Raw genomic sequence first — 9,682 nt, forward strand, 5'->3', positions numbered from 1 at the left:
AAATAAATAAATAAATAAATAAATAAAAATAAAATGGGAAATTGTGCATTAAGTGTATTTTATAATTTAAAAAGAAAAGAAGAAGTTGGACATACACTCTTGCTCTGGAGAGTAATTTAAAAGTAGCCAATTTATCAAAAGACTAGGGGCGCCTGGGTGGCTCAGGTCATGATTCCTGAGTTCTGGGATCGAGCCCCGCATCCACATCTGGCTGCCTGCTTAGTGGGGAGCCTGCTTCTCCCTCTCCCTCTGCCTGTGCCCTCTCTCAGTCAAATGAAAAAAAAATCTTTTTAAAAAAATTAAAAAATAAAATAAATTTTAAAAAAGAAACAAACAGAAACAAATTTTAAAAGAAAGTGAATTTAAAAAGAAAAAATGTGCGTATTAAAAAAGTAGCCAAGATTTAGTAAGCCCCTCCTCTGTACCCAGGACCGCGTGTCACCTCACCAGGCCTTCCAGGAACCCTAGAAGGAGGGCACGAGTGTCAACCTGGCGGTCAGCCAGGAACACTGACTCAAAAAACAAAAAAAAAAGAAAGTGAATTTAAAAAGAAAAAATGTGCGTATTAAAAAAGTAGCCAAGATTTAGTAAGCCCCTCCTCTGTACCCAGGACCGCGTGTCACCTCACCAGGCCTTCCAGGAACCCTAGAAGGAGGGCACGAGTGTCAACCTGGCGGTCAGCCAGGAACACTGACTCACTGAGGGTCCAGTGATGCTTCCACAGCTTCTCAGACTCCCACCAGCTCTGGGCTGCCCAGGATGTGTTCAAATGCAGATGCTAACTCAGCCAAGCTGGTGGGACCTGAGACCCTGCATTCCTAGAGGGGGCTGCTGGAGCTTTGAGGGGAAGGTCTGGGGATTCTGGTGAGCGGATAAGTCAGTCAGCCTCCCCCATCAGACAGGTTTGGCCTTGCCAGAGGGGGTAGAGCAACCCAAGAGTCCTTGCGTGTCACAGGGGAAGACAGGGTTGAAAGATCCTAGAATAGAATCTCCCCTCACTTGCCCCAGGTCATTTGGGTCCTCTGGTCCCATAAGCTAACATTTCAAAAACAATAATAAAATAAATGAGTAAAACCCTCCGCCAGAGTTTTTGATGTCCCGGAGTCACACTGGGCATTACTTTGCAGGTCATTTGCCCACTACTTTGCTCAATGTCAAATCCACCCTTTGTTTCTGGAACCCTGGTCCTGATCTTTCTGTTTACTGGGGTTGGGGGGAGGGGAGAGTGGTGGACACTCAGCAGAATTGAATTAAATCCGTCTTATTAAACCCGCCAAGAGGAAGGATGGTATTTGCCCCTAAGTGACATCTTTAGGCGTCTCTGCAAATCTCTGGAGGAAAACAAAATATCAACAGGGATAAACTCAGCCACTCAAGATGTTTGGAGTTTTAGGGGCCTTCCTGCAGCCTGGGTTTGGGGTGTCCTAGGGCCTAGAGGCCAAGTGCGAAGGGAGGGACCAGCATCAAACACAGACCCCCAGCCTCCCTCCATTCCCCACCCTACCTCATCCCCGCACCCCTCCCCCNCCCCCCCCCCCGCTCCCCAAGGGGCCTAAGACTGTCCCTGAAAGAGTCTGCGTGGGAAATGGCAAGGATGCTCTGAAGTCGAGGACCCTAACGGGAAACCGGACGCAGCCGGATCCCTAGCGGAGACCCATCCCCAGGACCCCCGGCTCAGAGCTAAGGAGTGACGGGGCGCAGGTGTGGGCTCCCCCTCCTGTCGGTTCAGCCCCAGCGAGGCTGCCGCCTCCGGAGAGGTCCGTCCTCCTGTTTACAATCTATTCTGGTTCCTTCTCGGGGCTCAGTCTCCCAGGGCCCCCGAAGCAGGAGCCCGGGAGAAGGCAGGAGCCCAGCCGTCCGCCTCCCCCTCCCGCCCCCTCGGGTCGCCGCGGCACGTGTCCTGTGAGGCTGTCCCTGCCGGCAGCTAGAGCAGGAGGGAAGGGAGAAGGATCCCGCTGCCAGTCTCTCGCACTTCTTGAGGAACAAAAGCCACCCTGAGAGTCAACCCTGTCCAAAATACAAGGGAGGTATTGGTCTAGAGGGGTGACAAGCGCTGTGGCTTCTTGTCATTTGGCGCGAGGGAGGGGAGAATATTAAATATTAAACGGAACAAGCGCTTTCCTAAGACGAAGCAATTATTCTCAACAGCCTAAACTCCATCTGCCATCACCAGTTTCCCAACGCGTTCACGCAGCCTTGAGCACAGAAAACAAGGCCAGGCCACACGGGGCGTAGGCAACTTTTGTTTTGGGGGGGACCGCCAAAGACAGACGCGGTGGGGGAGGGGAGGAGCGCTTGATCCCGAGCCCTGTCCCTTGTCCAGCCTGCCTGGGTCTCAAAGCAGACAGAAGCTCCTGCACACTTGAGCGAAGGCGGGGTGGGGGCGGAGGACGTAAAAAAGTACAATTTGGCTTCCATCGGAAACTCATCACTGGGGAAACAGCACAACCCCAGCGCAGGTGGCAAAGACAGAGGCGCTGCAAGGTGGCTAAGAGCAGGTGAAAGAAAATGGGTTTTTAAGAAACAAGTACACGCTGGAACCGAGGGGGCTGCCCCCCACCTCCCGCGCAGAGAAACTCTTCAGAAGGGGGAAGCGGTTTTTAAGACAGAAACAAGTAAAATGTGGAAATAAACAGTCTTTCCCCCACCCCCCAAAATACTATTCTTAGGAAGGGGATGCGGGAGGTCATCGCGTTTCCACCTTTGCAGACGGAGGTAACGGTGCAGCGAGGAAATGCGGCTTAGATTCCCCACAGGACCCGGCCCCAGCGTCCCCAGCTCTGGAAGACCCGCTCACTCACCTGTATCGCATGGGCTCCGGGGCTCCGGCGGTGCGGCTAGTGGACAGCGCGGCGGGTCCTCCGGCTGTCCTGAGGGTCCCACCTCGCCAGCGTCTGGGGAGCCGAGCCAGCGGAAGCCCACGCACTCATTGCCCATCCAATGGAAAGGAGAAGAGGGGAAAGAAGGGGGGACGCCAGGAGCAGCCGTGCTCTGAGCTGAGGGCTCCCCACAAAGGCAGGCGCCAAGTGGGGCTGCTGTGCCAGCTGCCAGGGGGTAAAAGAGAAAGAGGAGGAGGTTTCCCTGATTCTGGGAGGAGGGAGGGGAGGATCGACAGCTCATCAGCAACTGATCATTTCCAGCAAAGGGCTCCCCGGAGACCCAGCACCGGGAGGCTGATCCAGCCAAGGACGTGCCCCCCCATTGCTCCTCAGGGAAAAATTAATTTCTTGCTCTCTTCTCTGAGCCCCTGAGCACCGCACGGCGACCTCCCAGCACAGGGCAAGACCCTAGTTTCTAGAAAGGTGCTGTTTATCCTCCAGTCCACCTCCCTTCAGACGGGCTTCTCTTAAGGAGCGGAAGAGAGATGGTAACACGAGGGCTCTCCCTCTTCCACTTGGGGGGTCTGCGGAGGGGGCGTGTAGAACAGGCATGAAGCAAGCAGGCTGTGGAATCACGCTTAGAATTTAACCGTCTCCCCTCCACCAATCGCAACCTAAATTATTGATGCCCTTACCAAAAAAAAAAAAAAAAAAACCCACAATCATTAGAAGACAGCTGCTAACCCCTCCCTGAGTCTTTTCTGTTCATTCTCCAAACAGCTTCCCCTTACCCACCCCCCACCTCTCCTTAGCCCGAGGGGTTGTATTATTTGAACAGAAAAGCAGAAAGAAGGAAAACAGGCTTTCCAAGCAAAAAAAAAAAAAAAAAAGCAGTTGATTGCAAGTTTGTCTGCTACAGGCAAAGACTTGGGTTCTAACAACTGAGGCGACCCTCCCGCGATTCTATTCAAAGGAGGCCTTCCAGTGAGGGTTATCTTTTTCTTCTAAGAAGCTTCTGGGGGCACAGAGAGACTCCATATTTTTTCCAAGGGGGAGTCAAAGTTGGGATATCTATCTTACTGGGGAAAGCCGCACTGTTGTTGTTTTTAATTGAGGTCTAATTGACATAGAGCGTTATATCAGTTTCAGGTGGGCCGACGTAATGCTTCAATATTTGCGCACACCGTGAAACGATCACCACCTATATGTAAGAAAGTTCGTGGCTTAGACAGGGAGAATGGAACTCGGGCTGGGTGCTATAACGGGAATCCTAAGGAATTAGTCTTCCTTTTTAAAGGTCTGTTGATAGAATTTTCATCATGTTGGATTTTTTAGGTCCTTTTTTGGTTAGGGATTCATATTGAAGTATTTATGGGTGAGATGAGAGGTTGTGTCCAGGAAACAACCAAAACATCCCTCAAGGGACCGATGGATGAAGACAATGTGGTCCATCCATAGGTCGGAATATTACTCAGCCCTAAAAAAAGAATGAGGGGCTGACACGCGCTACAGCACAGATGCTCAGTGAAAGAAGCCAGACACCAAAAGGTCACATAGTATGGGATCCCATTTATAGAAACATCCAGAACAGGCAAATCCATGGAGGTGGTAGGTAAATTCCTGGTTGCCAGGAGCAAGGGGAGTGGGGGATGGGGAGAAACTGTCACGGATACAAGGTCTCTTTTGGCGGGGGATGAAAGTGTTCTGAAACTAAACAGAGGGGCGTGGTTGGCATTGTCAGTACTAAACTCCACGGGATTTTTCACTTTAAGATGGTTAATTTTCTGTGAAATGAATTTCTAAAAAAACTCCAACAAAAAAGGGAGGGAAAGATACACACAAAAAGCAGAATGATGCCCAGGAAGGTGATGATGGGGACAGGGAGCCCATTGTATTTTTCGCTTGACATTTTCACTTGTAAAGAGATGGGGGGGGGATAGGGAGAAAGCAGCCTGTGGTGGTGGTTGGGACCACCCGAAGGAGGTGGGGGGCTCCCCTGGGGGTGAGTGCAGCTCCCAGTTCAGCAGCTAGGTGAGCCCCTGGCCTCCAAAGTGAAATCACAAGCCCTGGGGTCCCACGGTCTGTGACAGCTAAGGGCCCCCACTCCACCCTGCCAGCCCACCACCCCAGACAAGCGTCAGTGTCCTCATCAGTAAAAGGGGGCTAATCCGTCTTACCTTCAGGAGATTTGGTGAGAATTACATGAAATCCCGTTGAAAAGTGGGGAGAAGAATTTTTGCTTCTGTGCATACTAAAACCATCTCTGGAAAGAGGCATGAGGGCTAATCATGGGGGCTCTCGAGGGGGTGGGCACCGCCTGAGAGGACAGGGATGGGAGTGGCTTTCTCTGCTTACCTTTTTATGTTCAGGGGATTTTGAAACATGTGAGTACAGTACAGATTAAACATTAAATTAAAAAGTGAGGTTGTGTATGTCAGGAGACGGCACACTTTCTCTATAAAGGGCCGGATAAATATGTTAGGCTTTGTCAATTATACAGTCCCTGTGACATACACTCAATTCCGCCTACAGAAGTACCACAGTGTGTAAATAAATGGGCATGGCTATGTCCTAATAAAACTCTATTTATAGGGTCACCTGGGTCCTTCAGTTGGTTAAGCAGCTGCCTTCGGCTCAGGTCATGATCACAGAGTTCTGGGATCAAGCCCTGCATCCGGCTCCTTCCTCAGCAGGAAGCCTGCTTCTCCCTCTCCCTCTGCCTGCTGCTCCCCCTGCTTGTGCTCTCTCTTTTGCTATCTCTCTCTGTGTGTCAAATAAATAAATAAAACCTTAAAAAAAAAAAACACGTTATTTATAAAGATGGGTTACAGACTGAATTTGGCCCCTGGGCTGTAGTTTGCTGGCCTGTGAGGTATGAAAATTCCTTATCAAGAGCTTTTCTTAATTCCAGGCTCTGCCCCTGGTCAGCTTGTGGACTTGGGAAAGTCACGGAAGAGTCCATTGCTTTCTGTTCAAAACTAGGAGAGTAATATTTGAAGGGGGTTGTTTTGAGTCTATACTGAGACATCCAGTATTAAAGCGCACTGGTACCCTAAAATGCTGCAATGTAAGATATTACTATTGTTATGCCGGAAGCCATAGCTCTGTGTAATTAGCATTGAATTTTCCTATTTTTAAATCACACAACTTGTATGAGTCACGTCATACTGAACATAAATAGCCATCCTGGTTTCCTTTAAATTCCTTTGAAAATGTCCAAAAGTTCTGCTTTTTCCCTTAGGTGAGTGAGACCATCCTGAGTCAACCATCTTTTATTTTTTTTTTTTTTTTNACCCTAAAATGCTGCAATGTAAGATATTACTATTGTTATGCCGGAAGCCATAACTCTGTGTAATTAGCATTGAATTTTCCTATTTTTAAATCACACAACTTGTATGAGTCATGTCATAATGAACATAAATAGCCATCCTGGTTTCCTTTAAATTCCTTTGAAAATGTCAAAAAGTTCTGCTTTTTCCCTTAGGTGAGTGAGACCATCCTGAGTACCATCTTTTAAATTCTTGTGTCTTTTGCAAGAGTTGGTGACCATGAGTAGACGGAAGAGGTGGCCCCGATTATTCACTCCCACCTGTATCCCTACCTTTGCTACATTCTCATTGTGGGTGGTGCGTCCCTTCCCTACTCTTGGCTTTGAACTTGCTTCGATCAATGGCACGTGGGCAGAAGCAGCAAGAAGCCTGTTGCAAGCCTGGATCTTATGAGGCCTCCAGTGCTCCCACCTGCCCTTTAGCACCTCTTCTCTGGCCCTGACAACCACTGTCCCAGGAGGAGGAGGGACACGGGGAGCAGAGTCATCCAGCTGAGTCCTTTCCCGATTAGCCAACTCTGGCTGACTCACAGGTGCAAGGGGACGTATGACCGCTGCTTTAAGCTACTGAGCTCTGGGGTGTTGGTAATGCGACGTAACTGTGACAGTCCACTGAGTCGCTGACCCAGGGAAGAAGCACACAACCTGTGAAATGCCAGCAGGACCAGACTGAATGCAAAGTAAAAAGAAAATGAAGTCAGCCCAGAAGCCAAAGTCTGGGCACCTTCTCCACAATTCCAATTCGTTTTCCAATGCGGCTCACAAAAACAATGCCTGAAGAGAAACATTCCAGAAGGCAATGTGATGTGTGGATCCAATCAAGGAACTGGGAGGACAATGGTCGGCTGGTCCAGTAGGAGTACACACAGTGCTCCACACTTTGGGGTCGTGTTGGGGGGTTGGCTGCCCCCAACAGCGAGGAAGGCCAGCACGTGTGGATTTTCGGGAACACAGTGATTTTAAGTGTGGCGAGATCACCTGATAACGTCTCTGGGAGATGGGAGATGTTCACTAAATGAACTTCTCCCTTCTCTCACCGCAAAACTAAGCCTCAGGGACTTCACACTTGCTGTTCTCTCTGCCTGGAATTCCTTTCCCTCAGAGTCCCCCGGTTCATGCCATCACTTTGTTCAGGTCTATGCTGAGATGTCGCTCATTTGGAGAGGTCATTTCTACTTACCCTATCCGAAAAACATGCCCAGTCGCTCTCTACCCCCTTATCCTGTTGAGATCTTCATTCCAAAATATGAGGCAACTGGAATCAGAGACAGGAAAGAAAGAGATTGGCATCACACCAGGTCTGCTGCATACTGCTAGGGTAGCCCCTAGATTTGTGCAGTGCACAGCCCTTACAACCAATACAACTAATACATGATGGCCAGTCAGTATCCCCTGCCCCATTCTTTTACCACCTCCAGAAAAATGTGAGTGTGTGTGAGTACATGAATGCATGACTCTGAGCCTAGAACTGTCAAACTTCCTGTGTCAAGAGCTTTCATAGGTCCTGGTCCAAAAACAATGTATCAGTTGCTTGGGCTTCGTTTCACCTCTACCTAGTTCTCTTTTCTCTCTCTCATTCTCTCTCTCTCACTCCCTCTGTCCAGTGTATCTATTTCTGACCCAACCCGCCAGCTAAACATCCAGTCGGTTCTTGTGATGGGCCAGACACATGGGGTTATGCTGAATATCCAAATACCCCCAAACTCTGTCTCAAGGGAACTTTGGACTCAGATTTCAAGAAAGAGTTTGCCTCTTCAAAGAAGGCAAAAATCAGTCAACATCGTACCTCCTTTTTTTTTTATATTTCTTACTCAGGACTTGAGAAAGTGGGAGGGGACAAGCTCATTGAGGTCAGATGGGGTGTTAGACTCCAAAGTCCTATTTGTATAATTCAAAACTCTATGAGAGCCCATTCGCTCTGGACTTCAGCCAAGAACACTCGAGAGTCATATCCAAACCAAAGTATAAAAGAAAGCAGAACACCTGAGTGTCCCAAAGTCTTATTTCCTCAAGCTAGTCTCCTGACATCAAGTTGGTTGAAGCTTGAGAGGGTGTCTGAACTTTCTCCCACCTCTCACTCATGCTTCATTTGAGGCTCCAGAACAGCTGGGCTGGATGATGTAGCCCATCCACGTCTCGTTGGCGGGCTGGTTAGTCTGGGGTGTTTAACTGGGACTGCTCATCTCTGCTCCGTGTGGTGTTTCATCCTCCAGTAGGCCAGCCCTATGGATTAGCCCTACATATATCCGTACACACATCCATATATACCCCTGAATATATACGAATTTTTTGGCCACTGGGAATAACCTAGAGATTATTCCCCATCTGAACAGTTGAGGCAGACAACTAGTTGTCTCTCAAATTCCATTTACCCCCACCTTCTACAGTAAAACAGTTTTAGCTGGGCACATGGCAAAGGACAGCATTTCCCAGCATCCCTTGCAGCTAGGGGTGGCTACGTTCCTACCAATGGAACATGAGTGGAAGTGATGTATGTAACTACCAGTTCACCTACTTAAAGAGAATCCACTATTCCTGAACTTTCTCTCTTTCCATATTCCCCTGAGCTATGTTATGGAAATAGTGGTGACCAGCTTCAACTATGCACATGAGGACAATACCCTGGGTGATGACAGAACCACAAGAAGGAAGGAGGCTGGGTCTTGGATGATCTCAAAGGAGCAGAACCATCTACTTACCCAAGACATCTACTTACCTCCAAGCTATTACATGAAAAAGAATTTTCTTTTTTTTTAAATTTAAATTCCATTAACATATATTGTATTATTAGTTTCAGAGGTAGAGTTTAGCAATTCATCAGCTGCACGTAACACCCAGTGCTCATTCCATCAAGTGCCCTCCTCAATGCCCATCACCCAGTTACCCCAACCCCCCACCCACCACCAATGCAGCAACCCTCAGTTTATTTCCTGGAGTTAGGAGTCTCTTATTGGTTTGGGGCGCCTGGGTGGCACAGCGGTTAAGCGTCTGCCTTCCNTTTTTTTTTTTTGATGGCCAGAAAAAGAAATTTTTTTAAAGATTTATTTATTTATTTATTTATTTATTTGAGAGAGAGAGAGCACAAGCCAAAGGGAAGAGTCAGAGGAAGAGGGAGACGCTGACTCCCTGCTGAGCAGGGAGCCTAATGCAGGGCTCAATCCCAGCGCTCTGAGATCATGACCCAAGCTGGAGGCAGACGCTTAACCAACTGAGCCACCCAGGTGCCATGGAAAAAGAAATTTCTATCCACATGAGCCATTGTATTTTGGCTGTCTTTGTTACGGCCACTTAACCTGTGTGCTCTCTATTTCCACACATAGTGTCCATAATTATTCTCAATATCTACCCCTAAAACATACTGGTCTTTGGAGGACCTGTGTTTTTAAAGTGACTATTTTGACTTTTTGTCCCGTTCAATGTTTCTGTACCATCGTTTGTGGATACTAAACTTTTGTCTCAGTGCCAATATGCCCTCTATACACTATGCCCATATGTCTCTGAATCAAATATTGAAATACAGATATAGCTGCAGGAA

At 48.3% G+C, this 9,682-nt stretch overlaps 1 protein-coding gene across 1 annotated transcript in view; it reads right to left on the minus strand.

The window, feature by feature from the left end:
• Positions 1–3,134, minus strand: part of LOC117801735 — a 74,810-nt gene extending 71,676 nt beyond the window's left edge. The window contains exon 1 of the mRNA XM_034657161.1: positions 2,802–3,134. The gene's annotated coding sequence lies outside the window, so the exon portion shown is untranslated. The remainder of the gene's footprint in view (positions 1–2,801) is intronic.
• Between the last annotated feature and the right edge of the window lie 6,548 nt (positions 3,135–9,682).

The sequence above is a fragment of the Ailuropoda melanoleuca genome, chromosome 4 (assembly GCF_002007445.2).
Source record: "Ailuropoda melanoleuca isolate Jingjing chromosome 4, ASM200744v2, whole genome shotgun sequence".
NCBI classification, from domain to species: domain Eukaryota; kingdom Metazoa; phylum Chordata; class Mammalia; order Carnivora; family Ursidae; genus Ailuropoda; species Ailuropoda melanoleuca.